Below are 14,734 nucleotides of genomic sequence, written 5' to 3'. Positions count from 1 at the left end.
GTATTCTCCGTCGGCCACTTTCTACCCCCTCCACATGCTTTAACTCAATTCTCAAAGCAACTCTAGAGGTGGGGTCTGTCCAGGAAGTGTGAGCAACAAGCCCACGGTCTGTAGAGCAACAGTCTGCACGGGGAGGGGCCAGGATTTGAACCAGGCAGTCTGGCCCCAAAGCGCTGCTCTTACTGGCATATGCAGCTGCCACCCAGACGTCGTTCTCATACCTGAAAATCCAGTATCGGAAGTCTCACACGTTGACTAAGATCTTCCAATACACGTCAAACACAACCCTAACAATTAACTTCAGCACAAGTCCCCAAGGGGCCTCCTGGACTCCCTGTGGGTACCACTGCTTGTGCAGGGACCACGCTCCAGGAAGCCCTTTCTGGGGGAGCAGAGGCCCAGGTAAGAGAAGGACCTGAAGAGACTGCAACCGTCCCAGGGTCCCCATCACTCTGGCGCTGGGGACGCGATAGCCTGAGGTTTGGGGATCCGGGTCACCTAGAGGAGGGTTAACAGCACAGAAGCAGAGGCGGTGGAGCTTGGACCGACCGCTCCAAAGGAAAGCAGGTCACCAAGGCATTCAGACCCCGTGCGCGGCGTGTTCTGCCCCGTGGGGGCGTTCAGGGGGATGAGCCCTGGAGAGGCTGGGTCCCCGCAAGAGCACAGAGGGGTCAGGGCCACGCCTTGGCTCTTCCCCGGCACCTCCCCTGAGGAAATCCCGGCACCACCCACCCTCCCTCCAGCCGCTTCACGCCTTCCTTCCAGCTACTTCCACGGCAACGGGAGATGATGCGCTCGGTAAACAAAAAACTGTTTTTCCTGCTCTCAAAAGTCAGCGACAATGGGCCACACCTACACCTGCCTGCCCTTCATCCTGGGTACTTTTCAAGTCTCGCAGGCCAGTCCTTGCATCACCCAAACAGACCTCTCTGCCCCATAGCTGAGACATGGTGTCACTTCACACCAGGAAAGGCACCACCTATGTCCTTCCCCAGCATGAACTTGGCAACACCAGGGAGTCTGTTTCAGGGAGACAAGAAATGAGACATTTCCGCCAACTCTCTCCTGCTTTTTCATCCTCCTCTACTGCTTCTTTTTTTTTTTTTTTTGGCTTTTTAGGGACGCACCTGAGGCATATGGAAGTAGTTCCCAGGCTAGGGGTCGAATCAGAACTGCAGTTGCTGGTCTACATCACAGCCATAGCAACGCGGGATCTGAGCCACATGTGTGGCCTATACCACAGCTCGTGGGCCACACCAGATCCTTAACCCACAGAGCGAGGCCAGGGATCGAACCCTAATCCTCATGGATACTAGTCAGTTTCACTCCCACCTGGCCACCACAGCGACTCCTCATCCCCCTCTACTGCTTCTCGGCTTAGACGCAGCACTAGGTGACCCTTCTAGTCATTCTCGGAGTGGCAGAAAACTGCCAGACACCTGACGCATCCTGGGCTGCTCCTAGAGACCAAAATCCCACCAAGAAGTAGGAGAATGCATTGATGCTGCAAGAGAAAGGCTTTCAGAGGTGGACAAATTTTGCATAAAGCTCTGTAGTTTTTACCATCCCTGGTAAAAAACCAAGGGCCCTGGGTGATGCTGCAGTCTTCAGCCTAGAGCACAGTTCTCTCACCACGCCCGGGAGAGCCGTGTTCCCCAAGCCCTCCACACACCATTCTCACAAGTCTTCAGGGTCCCCAACCCCTCCTCCTGCAGCCCCAGCCCCCCAAGCTGAATGTTCTCCACCTAGTAGAGGAGTCCGGTCACTTTGGCCAAATGGTTCCCAAACCACGCACCTTCTACAGATCTAGAAGGGTCCTGGGCAATGCCTTCAAGCAGGATATGTTGGAGTTCCCGTTGAGGCTCAGCACGTTAAGAACCTGACATAGTGTCCTTGAGGATACAAGTTCAATGCCTGGCCTTATTCAGTTGGCCAAGGATCTGGCATAGGTCACAGATGGGGCTCAGATTCCGTGTGGCTATGGCTGTGGTACAGGCCAACAGCTGCAGCTCCAATTCGACTCTTGGCCCAGGAACTTCCATATGCTGCAGGTGTGGACCTAAAAAGAAGAAAAGAAAAAAAAAAAAAAAAAAGCAAGAGATGCTCGAAACGGGTGTCTCAGCACAACCTCACCACCAGCCCTTCCTCCTCCACCACACACCTTCATGGCCATGTGCCCCTCTCCTCCACCCCAGCCCAGCCCTGAGATCCATTCTGTCTCTGGCTTCCTGGGATCTCACAGCACACATGCAGCCAGCTTGTCCAAAGGATTCTCAACCGGTTCCTTCTGAGACACAAATCAGCCCTAGAGTTGCCTGCCTTCAAGACAGGAATAGATAATAATGGTCAGGGCAGGGGTGCAAAGTAAGAGCGTGCCACATGCAAAAGCCTTGACATGTCCAAGAGTGGGCTCAGTGGGCTGGAATGTTCTATGGAGTCTACTTCCTGGTCAGTAGCCCCTGGAAACAGTCAGGAGGAGAGGTGGGGCATGGCCTGAGTTCAATCACTTCCCTGCTGCTCCAGCTCTGCCTCCTCCCTTGCAACTGGGGCTGTCAGCTCCGGGTGGGCAGAGCCGGCCCCACACTCTGCTCAGATGGCAAGTGGGACCCAACGGCAGCGAAGCTCTGAGCCCCAGACTCTCTGAGAGAGCAAAGAGGCTGGGAAGCCCTGGGTGTGGACGGTGGGACACAGCCTGACCTGCCCTCTCCCCTCAGCACTAGATCCCACCTTGTCCATCCCTGGACACACAGAGAACACACCCAAGTCAGGGTCCGTCAGCCAAACACCAAGTTCCCAGCGAAAAGGCTGCAGCAGGAAAAGGTTCAGCATGCACCTGCTTCTTTGCACCTGCTAAAGGCACATGTGCTGGAGTTGGATGGACTGGGTCAGATCCCAGCTCCTCCACTCAGGCTGTTCCACCGTGGGTCAGGTGTGCTTGCCCACAGCTGTACAGTGTGGGTAATGCTGTCCATCTGAGACTGGCTGTGAGGGTTATGTGAGTTAAAACCCGCAAGGTACCTAGGACAGTTCCTGGTATAGGTATAAGCACAGGGTCCTCTGTATAGCTTTTAATGTTCAATTTAATTATTACTACCGTGGCCCCCAGAGCAGAGCCCCCGAGTCAAATGGCCTCTGAATCTCTGACATAAACGTCTACCTTCTGTCCTACTCATGTGGCACCTGAAGAACCACGGCCGATCTAAGTTGCCTCCCCCTCCACCCCTGTCCCCGCTCAGCACAGAACCCAGCTCTGGACGCGCAGCTGGTGCCTGGTGTCTCGGAGTTGAACCAATGAGGTTCCAGGTCTCCCCTCCCCCCACCCCCAAGAACTACTTCTAGATGAGTGTCACTTTTATCTCTGTCCCCTGGAAAGTGGGGCACCAAGGCTTACACAGTCCTGCCATCTCTGGAAACCCATACAAATGTGAAGCTCAGCCAGTGAGAAAATGAAACTTTGGGAAACAAGACCGTGTCATGAACAGAGCCAGGGGGACAAGTCCCAAGTGACCTTTCTTCACTTGTAGAAGTCACCAGGCTGTCTCCCTGCAGGAAGGACATTGAGAACTGACACGAAAGCCCCGGGAACCAGCACATAGCATCACAAAGGCCCTTGACCCCTGCAAACCTAGCACCTGCATCATCCAGGGGCATGAGCTGGGGCTGTGCAAGTGCCACCCCCAGAATTGCTTCCTCGGTCAGACACACAGGTTGGAGAATTCTAGAAGGAACATGTCCACACCCCGCAGAAGTAACAGAAACGGAGCCTGCCCGTGCCAAAGCCCCTCTTTTTTGTACAGACAGGCACCTGCATGTTTACGTAAGACCTGCAAGCCCATCTTGCATGTTGTCAGCTGCCAGCAGCAGCCAGGGTTTCCACTGCAGAAGAATTCCTAAAGTGAACACATGGGGCCTGCACCTCCCACTTCCACGGTGGGGCGGGGGGGGTGGTGCCACAGGGACCGTGAGCCTTTGCGCGGAGGGAGACGCCTGTAAAGCAGCAGAAGGTACCTGCCCTGAGCAAGGAGCCTCCGTCCTCCTCCCACAGGCCTTTATAAGGGCTCTTGCCTCGAAGGAGCATTCGAGGGGCAGCAGAGATGACAAGAGAGAAAAAGAAGCTGCCCTGAACTTCCCAGAGCCACAGACGAGCTTCTCGAGCAGCAAACACCCAGCAATGCCAAGACCATGGACTTGCAGACTCGTGTTCGGAGAGCCCTCCCTGGTAACAAGAACTTGACCTTAACCCCGCTGAGCCCTCACACCACATGACAGCTCCTAAGACATGCCAGTTAACTATGTTCAACCGAGAAACGGCATCCAGCATCCAAGTCTCTGCCATTTTATTCAAAAATGTTTACTTCATGTTTCCCTATTAAATATAAGCAACTTCCCCCTTGTATATATTTGCATCACATTCACACAATGTGCTCCCCATCAACATTTGAATTATGGGCACAGGCCCTGAAATGTTAGTTTTGTGCTAAGATAAATATTGGAATCATCGTCACTCTGCTTTTTTGAAACAGTCAACATCACAATATGCGATTCGAGCGCGAAGGCGCCATTAGCTTTGCTCAGTAACAAAGGGCCAACCACCGAGGCCCGGGGGGGAGAAGGATATGGACACTGAGCCCCCTCTCATGCCTTTGTGATCATTTTCTCTCCTGATGAGATGCCGTCAGGCAGCGTGTCTCTGATGGCAGTGGGCAAAGCCCCTGAGCCTCTGAACCTGGACGGTGGAGGGTATGGTCCAACTGGCACCTGCCACCACCTGCACCAGTGTGGCACAGCCAAGCCCTGGCAGCATCCTCAAGCCCAGCCCAGGTTTCCCAAGGGCCTGACATGGGGCTCTAGAAGGAGAAAGAGAAAGGGAGGGCTCACACTCGGCCCCTGGGAATCAACCCCCTCTCTGGTTCCTAAGGGGCCAACCTGGCTGGTCCTCTGATCACACCTCCCCGTCCCTCCACAGGTTCACGTGAAGGGCTGCCTCTGTGGGGGACAAAACCAAGAACCACCGAGGGGACAGCTCAGGAAAAACAGAGCACACTCTGCCACACACGAGCTGCACGAGGGCCCTATCTGGGGAAAGCCACAGGGCTCCAATCCAGGCCACCCACAGTCAGCAGCCCACCCCCGGTCCTGGCAATTCTGATCCCTCTGGTCACTTTGAGCTCAAAACGCTGCCTGGGTTGAGTCAGGAAGCGTGTCCTTCTGCAGGTGACGATTCAAATAACCTGGTGGCACTTTGCGGAGCCCCCGCCCCTGCATTGATTCCCACAGGTGTCATAAACCCAGCCTGTGAGGAGCCCCATTTGGCAGATGTAGAAACTGAGGCTGCGTGAGGCTTACCCAAGACTAGGCAGCTGGGGAAGGGGACGTCCCCATGGACCCTCCAGAGTCTGTGCATATCTGTTCAAGGGATCTGGGTCTATGAATTGCATCACTGGAAACCTCACTCTGTGCTCTGAAGCCCTGGGTCAAGGGTCTGTCAGCCGCAGCGTGTCTTATAACCTCTGGACCTCAGTTCCCTCAAGTGTAAAAGTACGGGACTGTCCTCACTTATCCATCGTCACCACTATGTGCAATTATGTCCATAATCCTCATCAGAATTGCTGCTGCCACCAAAACGATTAGCCCTGCACCGTCCCTTCCAGCTCCAGCATTCTTACCCTCATCATCCTTTAAAATGACCCCAAGAGCCATGCCCAGCTGCGAGCTATGGGAGCATCCACTACCCTGCCTCCCTTCCTCTAGAAGCCTCTCCAGGCCCCCTGCCTGGTGGCAGGCAACCCCTGAAACTCGACCAGTGAGGCAATACCCAGCGGAGCTGGGCTAGAAGCAGCCAAACTGGAGGCGGGCGGTATCCCCCCGCATCCCCCGCCTGCCACACATATTTGCTTCCCTGGCTGGATCTGCCTGGGAGAGCATTAGCTTATGATAATTTGAGCTCCAATTATTCCTATTAAATGCATGAGCAGAACACTGTAGCCGGTGGGCTGGATTCTCGTTAAGAAAAATAAGTGGGTTTGTATTTCAAACTGGAAGACATCTCTAACCGAGGGATCCAGCGAAGGAAGTAACTTTAGATCTTTTCCTCTTTGGCGGTGCTTCGCTCAGAAGAGAAATGAGCCTTGGTGACCAGGGTTCCAGGCCCATCCTGGCAATGTGCTCAGCTTACACTCGGCTAATTAAATGAAGCTACAGCCACCTCGCTCCTGCCCAGGCTAGAGGGGGCCCATAAATTAGGCTGCCCTGAGCTCCCCACAAATTGCCTCTCCCCAAAGAGGGCTTCACCATTTGAGAGAAGTCATCCAGGGGCGGTGCACCGCGCGGAGGCCAGCTAATTGGCCCTCCCCTGGGCCTCTCCCACGTGCCCGCCAGTGGAGAGATAATGAGCGGCCAGGGCGTGGGGAGGCCCTGCAGACAGGGCGAGAGAAAGGGCTGTGCCCCGGAACTCAGGCCAGCCGGCCGGTCTTGCTCCAGCTGACCCAGAGTGGCAGGGAAGCCGTGGGGAGCCGAGGAACGGAGCTGTCTCCTGGCTGTGGCCTTGATGCTCCATCCTCCACAGGCTTCTCAGAGCCCACAAGCTGCACTGACAGGAAGTGGCCTGAATGGTGGGCATTCAGCAGATCCGCACGCGACACAGCCCCTGGGGTGCCATGTGTGAGCAGCTGTGTCTGCGACTTAGAACCTCAGAGCGGAGGCTCCTCTGCAGAGCAGGTCAACCAGGCGGGCCTTCCTGGAGGAGGAGGAAAGGAAGGCCTCTGGGACTCTCACACGGTTTCATGGAGGGGCCCCTTCCCTCCAGGTCTTCCTGCTCCTTCCCATGACATGCAGGGCAGGGGACCAGGTAGAGGGAGTTGGTCCAGGCAGTGTCTCTGCCTCTCTGTGTTCCCGGCACAAGTTACTATGTTTCTACCCAAGGCAAAGAAAATACTCTGCCATCATTTGAGCAGTGGGAGAGGCCTCCATTAAGTGTGGGAAATCCCCCCGGGTATGCAGGAGCCCCAGATCAGCAAGAGACGTGCAGCAACAAAGTGAAAATGCAGACAGGCCTGGGATGGGAAGTTTGCAGAGCGCTAATCCCTCCCGCACCAAGGGACTGATTTTAACAAGGCAGGCTGTTTGCGAAGCGCTGCGGGTTGACTCACATGCGCTGTTGTGGCAGGCTCTTCTGCTTTGTTCTGCATTCAGAATTCTCTCATTTCAGACATTCTTATCCAAAAATGACTGTGCTGTGAACCCCAGCCCCGTTTTGGACCACACCTCCATTTAAGGGTCATTTCTTTACACATCACTTCTCTGCATGGTGCTGCCATTCTGGAAGGCTGAGTGGAGAGGGTGATTGCAAGTTAACTCCCCAACTCACATCTGCCTCTGCTCCTCGCTGAGCTGGGCCGAGGACCCTGGGGAAGAGGCTGGGCTCCTCAGCCGAGGGGAAGGCTGCATAATTGGGCTCTGCAGCTACGAAACCCCCGCAGCCCGCAGGGGAGCCCAGGCAGGTCCCTCCCTATGACGCTTTCTCGAATGGCTCTCACTGGATAGTTATAATAGCGGATATTATTGAGCACCAGGCACTGTGCCAGGCACTTGACATGCACCATTTCATTCTCACAGCAACTCTGAGGAGGGTACCTTTATCCCCTCTGACAAAGAAACTGAGTCTTGGAGGATTAAGGAAGTGAGTGGAGGTCCCACGACTGACCATCGACGGAGCTGGGTTTCCAACACAGCAGTGACTCCTCAACGCCCATCCTTCTCCCCTCCTGCCTCTCAGGCTGTACATCCATCTGCTCTGTCCCGTGGCTGGGCTTTGGGAGCAGCAGGTGCAGGGAGCCGGCCTGGGAAGAACTGGTGAGCACAGAGAAAGACACCCAAGTCTGCTGGGTCGCCCCACTTTCCTTGCAAGCCAGTCCTGGCATCTCACTGGGAGGGTGGATTCCCACGTGTACCAGGGACGAAGCCACCACCGTCCATCCACAGACCCCATGTTGGGGAGCAGTGCAAGACTTCCTGCGGAGCTGGAGGGCCAGTGTTTGGGGTAGTGCCAGAAGCAGCTGGGACGTCAGAAACCGGCTCCTTTTTGTACCACCCAATCTCGTCTGCCAGGGTGCTAGTGCAGCAGGCAGCCGGCTGGGCCACTTTCTGAGTCACAGAGGGGTGTGGGTGATGCCAGGAAGCCAAGCCAAAAATTGACCTTTTCCCTAAGGTCACTGCCAACACAGTAGTGGTCACGGGGCAAGGATTTGCCAATGGCTTAACCCACTTCGAAGGGGACCAGGGCACATGAAGGGGCCTGTGATGTGACCACCATTAGAAATTCCAACAATCCCTTCCAAGGAGGGCCAATGGGCAAGGCCCCCAGCAAAGCCAGCGGTATGTGACAAAGGCCAGTCCCCAGTAGGGACCCATCTGCCGCCTCTTGGCCGCTGGGATGGAGGATGTGGCGGCCAAACTTTCCCCAGCCGGCACCACTTCTCTCAACCCTCCCAGGTAAACACACGCCTGAATGGCCCTCACTTTGAACTCTGAATCTCCTTGATGGAAACCCAGGGTTGTAAGCCATCAGACTTCGTTAATTTCACCAGGCATCACCCACAGGACTGAGGCCGGCTCTCAGGGTGTGGCCACCATCAGCCAAATCAGCCACATCTGCTTGCATTTCATCACCAACAGAGGAAGGTTTGACTTTCAGCTGACCTTGAAATTCACCAACTCCAGCAGGGGAGGGAGCGGACGTGGGGGAGAGGAGCCAAGTGAAAGCCGCTAAAACCAAGCAGAAATAAAATCAGCTGGGATTGCCCTGTGCCCCCCCCGCCACCCCCCCCCAAATGAAAACCAAATGAACATATCAAAGGGCACTTTTCCCAGCGCTTTTGGGTCCAACACGCCTCAGCTTTAATCAAGTCCCTGGGAGAGAATGTCTCAAGTGGCTGTAATTTCCTACCTGCCTCCTTCACCTGCGCAGCTCGGGCCTGAATCTGGGAGTTATTTGGGCAGATTTTCCCCTCATGCACAGACCCTGCTGTGATGCCTTCTCGCTAAGCCAGGCCTGGCTCCCTAGGCGCTGACAGAGGCCGTCTGCTGGCCTGGGCTTTCCAGGCCCCAAGGAAGGCAGCAGGCTGACCGGGGGCAGTGGGGTGGGGAGTTCATTTCCCTCTGTGGGGTCTGCCCCAAACATAGGCTCTGACTCTGACCCACCAGCACCACCCCCCCCCAGCCCCAGACAAAAAGGACCTGTTCCCCGCTAGCAGGGACTGGATGCTGAAACTCAGGGATGCTCACTGACCCCTGTGGCCACAGCGCTGCCTTCCACCTCAGGGTGCTTCTGGGGAACGGAAGCAGGAGAGGCCCTGGGGCCTGCCTCTCAGCCTCTCCTACCCTTCTCCCCCTTCTGTGGGAGAACAGGGAAGCCCTGGCCCTCTCTGAGCCCCCAGAGGCCCCCTCAGCGGAACAAGAGCCCTGGAAAAGATCATGAGTGATGCAGCTTTTTCTAATACAGGGACACGTGTTATTAGAGAAATACAAACACAGCTCTTCACTTGGCCAGGATCCTTCACCCCGGCCTCACAAAAGCCCTCTAAGGTAGGACTCGAGGAGGCTGCTCAGAGAGGGGAGTGGGCCGCCCAAGGCCACACAGCAGAGAGGCAGCAGAGCTGGGATGAGAACCAGGTTTGTCTGGCTCCTCCATCCGTGCCATTCCACTGTTCCATGATGCCTCTAGGGGCCTTTCCAGCTCTGGCATTCGCACATCTATTCCTAGACTTCCGTGAGGCTGGCTTCTGGGAAATCTCCCCTAGAGAAATTCCAGTGTCTTGTGTTCTGGAGCAAGGCCTCAGAGTCCCAGAGCAGAGGGAAAGCAGATGAGAGAGAGGAAGCTAGAAAAATCGAGAGGCACTGGGCGGGGGGCAGACACCCAGCTCCCCTAAGCCCGCCTATACAAAGAAGAGCTTCAGCTACTTAATTGGCACCTACTGTATGCCAGCTCCCTTCCACACTTCATCCCATCCCATCCCATTCCCTATGGGCTCGTGAGACACAAACGGTTGTCTTTCTCATTCGACAACCACGGGACTGCTTATACCTGGGGCGCAGTGCAGGGCTGAACCAGTGCGGTGCTTAAGGTCCCACTTCAAGTTGAAGTACAGCCTCAAGCAGACCAATGTCATGTGTGGAGAGAATCTCACGCATCTTCCATGTTCTCTTTCTGGCCTTGGTATCCTTCACCCTAGAGGCGGCCTTTTTGCTGGTGTGTTCCGGGGACTCTGGACAAGGAACCCCAGTGCTCTCGTCTTGGCTGCATCTGGGCTGGCAGTGGGGATGCTATGCTGTCTCGCAGGGCAGAGGCACCTACAGCCAGTTCCCTGCTATACAGCTGGCCCAGTAATGGTGACACAGCCCCTACAGGGCATCGCAAAGCAGCCAGCTCACAGCCACAGCCTGGGGCCCCGTCAGTGGGCCAACCCAGCCTCAACCCAGCATCCCTACAGGCTGAGCCAAGAGCAGCAAGCCCAGCCCCAAAAGATCTGAGCTCCAGCAACCCTGCTCGGCAGGTTCCCCCCCTCCTCCTCCAGCCTGTCCTCCCACCCCACCCCCGGGCCAGACAAGGCATCTTAGACCCACTCTACTGAATCGTCAGCACCCACCACAGCCGAGTGATGGAGACACACAAAACTGGCGCGATCTCCAAGTTAAGGGGATCCTCGCCCCTAAGCCCAGACTTCTGCCACCACCACCAACGTGCAGCCCTGCCAGGGGTAGGAACACTGACTCCGGGGTCAGACTGCCTAGGTTCGAATCCTGCTCTGACCCTTAACCTCTCTAAGGGTCAATTTCCCTGTCTGTAAAATGAAGGTGTAACTGAGGAAGCGGGGCGCGATCAGCCACGCAGCCTCCAAGAGAAGCTGACGACACCAGGCGAGGAAAGAAATTAGGACACCTGGGATGGAAAGAGGGGCTCAGCACGTGGAAGCTTGGACCTGCCAATGAGGCATGGAATTGGCACAGGCTCAGGGCCCCATCAGCATTGGTCGGTGGCTGAGAGAGGCCCCTAAGGGGTGAGGGCGACACCAGGGAACAGAAAAGCATGGGGCGGGCTAGCAGTAAGCTTGAACCAAGCATCCACCCAAAACATCAGAGGACAGGACAGCGGCCAAGTGGGCCGAGCGCAACATCCAGCCCCTCGCTCACTGGGCCCTCTCGGCTCAACCTGCCCCACAGGGCATCAATCCCCACCCTGAGGTTTCTTTCCAAGACCCCAAGGCGTCATCTGGCTGCCCTTGACATCTGCCTACCTCCAAGTCCAACAGGTGTCTCCATGCATCCAAGTCCCCTCTGCCCAGCTCAAGAACAAAGCCCTGCCTCCCTCATGGGTCGCTTCCGTGCACTCCTGGTCCTGCCCTGGGGTCCCACTGGCTTGAGGTGGCCGAGGGCGGTGGGGTGAAGGTGAGGACACGGTGGGAACAGGGATCCTGCAGACGCGGGACACCCAAGAAAGCCTCCGACCCCTGGTCAGGAGTGGCGGCAGGCCCCCTGAGGGCCTGTGAACCTTTTGCACAGCTCGGCCGAGCAGAGCCATGTAGGAAATGCAGCAATCTTGACTGGGTTCAAGGTCAAAGCCTGGCACTTGCCAGCTATCATAACAGCCCCAGGCCACAGCTTCCTCACCTGTGAAACTGGAGGAAGGGGTGAGCAGAGGAACGAGGGGCTGCAAGGAGCTTCTGGGCGGGTCCCCTTCTCCTGCACCCAAGTCCTCTAAGTGCCTGGAGACTTCCTGGGGCCAGGAAGCTCCTGGACCCCACAGGTCACACTGAATGGTCCCTGTGCCAGGGCGGTTCCCCACCATAGAGTAAGCAGGACTCAAACCAAGACCCTCAGGGGTCCCTGACAGTGGGTGACAAGTGTGGGGAGATTCCTGGGCAGAAAGGAGGCTCATGCCCCCCACGAGGCTGAGGGCAGTGGGGGTGGGGGGGGCATCGTCACCCCCGGAACAGTTTCCTGGTTTGATTAAATTCCCTTCGGGGAGGAAATGACTCTTCTCCCCTGGGCCGCAGCAAGAATGGCTGCACCAGCCAGGACCCACCTCCCCAGGCTGCAGACCCGGCCCAACACGCCCCAGAGCAGGTGCACTGCCCGCAGCTCCCCTCGCGCTCGCTCCTGCTCCCGCTCCCGCTCCCGCGGGCTCAGCTCCGCAGCTGGACGGCTTCTTGACAGTTATTGGCAGGGCCCCCGCCACCCGAGGACGAGCTGGGGGAGGGGAAGCAGGAAGAAAAGCCAATTTTGTTTCCCGGGGAGAAACGATTGCTGCTGACAGCTGTCCGTAGGAAAGCGGAGGCGCGTGCCCACGTAATCTAAACTCGAGCGGCCCAGGTCTCCCCTCAACCCAGAAATGAGCTTGTTAGAAGAGGCTGGATCCTGGCCGTTTCCCTTGACAGCTTCCTTCCCCTAATACACGCAGCAAATTGGCAACCTGTCCTCAGGCATTTGCATCCCGCGTCCCTGGAGGGAGATATCTCTATTATTCTGTTTTGGATAAAGGAGGCCGTTTGAGATGACAGGTAGCAAACGCCTCTTTAATAAACCACGCAAGCAGCCAGAGAGAGCCAGGCTGTGGAGAGAGACTTGACAAATAGGTAGATTTGCAACCCGGGAGCATTAGCAGGGCCAGCCGGAGCCGTGAGCAAGGGAATGTGGGGGCTGTGAGATAAATCACCCCTTGTTATTCTGACTTAACCATCTCACTGCTGGAGCCCCTGTCCACCCCTTCCCAAAGGCAGGCTCCCGAGACACAGATGGCGTTCCGGCCCAGGACTGCAAGGTGCAGCTTGGTTCTCTGAGTTCATCACCTGTGTGGGGGGACCAAACTTCCGCATCAGTTTGCAGATCCTTCGGGAATGGTCCCTGCCTTTCCCTCGTCCTCCTCCAAGTCCGTGCTGCTCTTTTTTTCAATAACCCCAATTTTAAGAGGAATTGACATTTATCCAGCACTCACCACGTTTCTCTACCGTCTTGCCCCAAGTCACAGAAGCCCTCTTGCCTCTCATTTCATTTGCTCCATCGTACAAACAGCGTCTCATCCACGTCTCTTTCCTTACCTTCTAGCTCCGCCCCCTTGCCTTAATCCAAGCCTCTAGCTTCTCCCTCCAGCCTTAATCCAAAGGCTCTGGGTGGTTTAGGGTGTTGGGTTCTGTTCAGTGATGTGCCGGCAAAAGGGTAGCAGCCAGCTCTCGTAGAAAATTACTAAATACAATCCTCACCGGTCGTGCCTGCCAATTTCTGTGGTGTAAACACTCACACCTGCTGATTTCAAGCTTCTAGCAAGATGTCGCTGAACTCAGTCGGAAAGAAACAGGCACAGCTGGCTGTGTGATGGTGTGAGCGGATTCCAATGCCCTCCTGATTCTGTTCCTCCACAGAGCCGTCCCCTTTCCCTCAGCCCCAAGGATAACACTTCGACCCTGAATGCAGCGAACCCACACACACAGCCTCAACCCCCAACTGCAGCCATGCTCCCTCCCCACGGAGCTCCTCCTGCCTGCCTGACCTACCAGAAGGCTTTTCACCAGCACTGCACCAAGGACTCCTCACCTCGGCTGATTCAAATCACTGCCCCATCACTTCGGAATGGCTGTGTGACTTTTGGGGCACATTCCATCACCACCCTGTGCCTTTGTTTCCACAGCTCCGAGTGGACATCGTAGCTCACGGGGGATGTGAGGGTCAACGGAGGCAACGCGTGGTACAGTACCTGGCCCGCAGGAGATGCTGCCTGAGGTTGGCGTCCTCATCAGCTGGCCGACAGAGGCGTCTCTAACATGAACACAGTGCCACACCTCTGCCCCCTCACTCAGGGGCTTGCCACGCTGCTCGGGGCTGCCTGAGCAGGACTGGGGGCGTTGTCTGGTGCTCGAGGGCAGATCAGATGCATTTGAGCCTGGAGGAGAACCGTGAACTCCCACGCCGTCCAGCCTCCCCGGGAGGCTCTGGGGAGGCTGTGGCTCCACCTCTGCCAGGACCGCACACTGGAATCACCTGGGGAGGTCGCCCATCTATTGAGGCGGGGTTTCTCATCCACTCAGATCCTGACTTAACAAACCCAAGGTGCTAAGCATCAGGATCGTTTAACCTCTGCACGAGATTCTCACATGCCGCCCAGACTGAGACCCTCACGAGGACTGAGAAGCAGGACCACTCGAAGCAGCACCAAGCACAAGTGTGGCGCCTCAGAGCACAGTTCTGTTTGTTTGGGGGGGGTATTTTATGTTATTTTATTTTCCTTTTTAGGGTGGCACCTGCAGCATATGGAAGGGATCGAATGGGAGCTACAGCTGGAGCCTACACCACAGCCACAGCAACACCAGATCCGACTGCATCGGCAACCTACACCACTGCTCACAGCAATACCAGATGCTTAACCCACTGAGCGAAGCCAGGGATCGAACCCGCCTCCTCACAGAGACTACCTTGGGTTCTTAACCCACCGAGCCACAGTGGCAGCTCCTCAGGGCACACCTGAATGCATCCTTCCTGGTGCCCCAAGCTCCTGTCCCAGTGAATCCCTGTGGCTGCAGTAACTGACCCCCAGAGACCATGTGATAGAAGGGATTCCAGCACCTAATGGGGCGCAGGGTTGGGCAGGAGGTACGAGATCCCTGACCTGGAATGCCAGGTCTCTATGCAACCACCCACCCTGCCTCTAAGCCCTGGACTCTTTCCTGCTCCAAGAACCAGCAAGGCT

At 56.3% G+C, this 14,734-nt stretch overlaps 1 long non-coding RNA gene across 1 annotated transcript in view; it reads right to left on the bottom strand.

Annotated features, from left to right (window-relative positions):
- LOC110259486 overlaps positions 1–14,250 on the bottom strand; it is a 122,950-nt gene extending 108,700 nt beyond the window's left edge. Inside the window, exon 1 of the long non-coding RNA XR_002341918.1 lies at positions 13,745–14,250. This is a non-coding gene — a long non-coding RNA (uncharacterized LOC110259486). The remainder of the gene's footprint in view (positions 1–13,744) is intronic.

Source organism: Sus scrofa, chromosome 2, assembly GCF_000003025.6.
Source record: "Sus scrofa isolate TJ Tabasco breed Duroc chromosome 2, Sscrofa11.1, whole genome shotgun sequence".
NCBI lineage: Eukaryota > Metazoa > Chordata > Mammalia > Artiodactyla > Suidae > Sus > Sus scrofa.
This window is presented reverse-complemented; position numbering and strand designations above follow the sequence as displayed.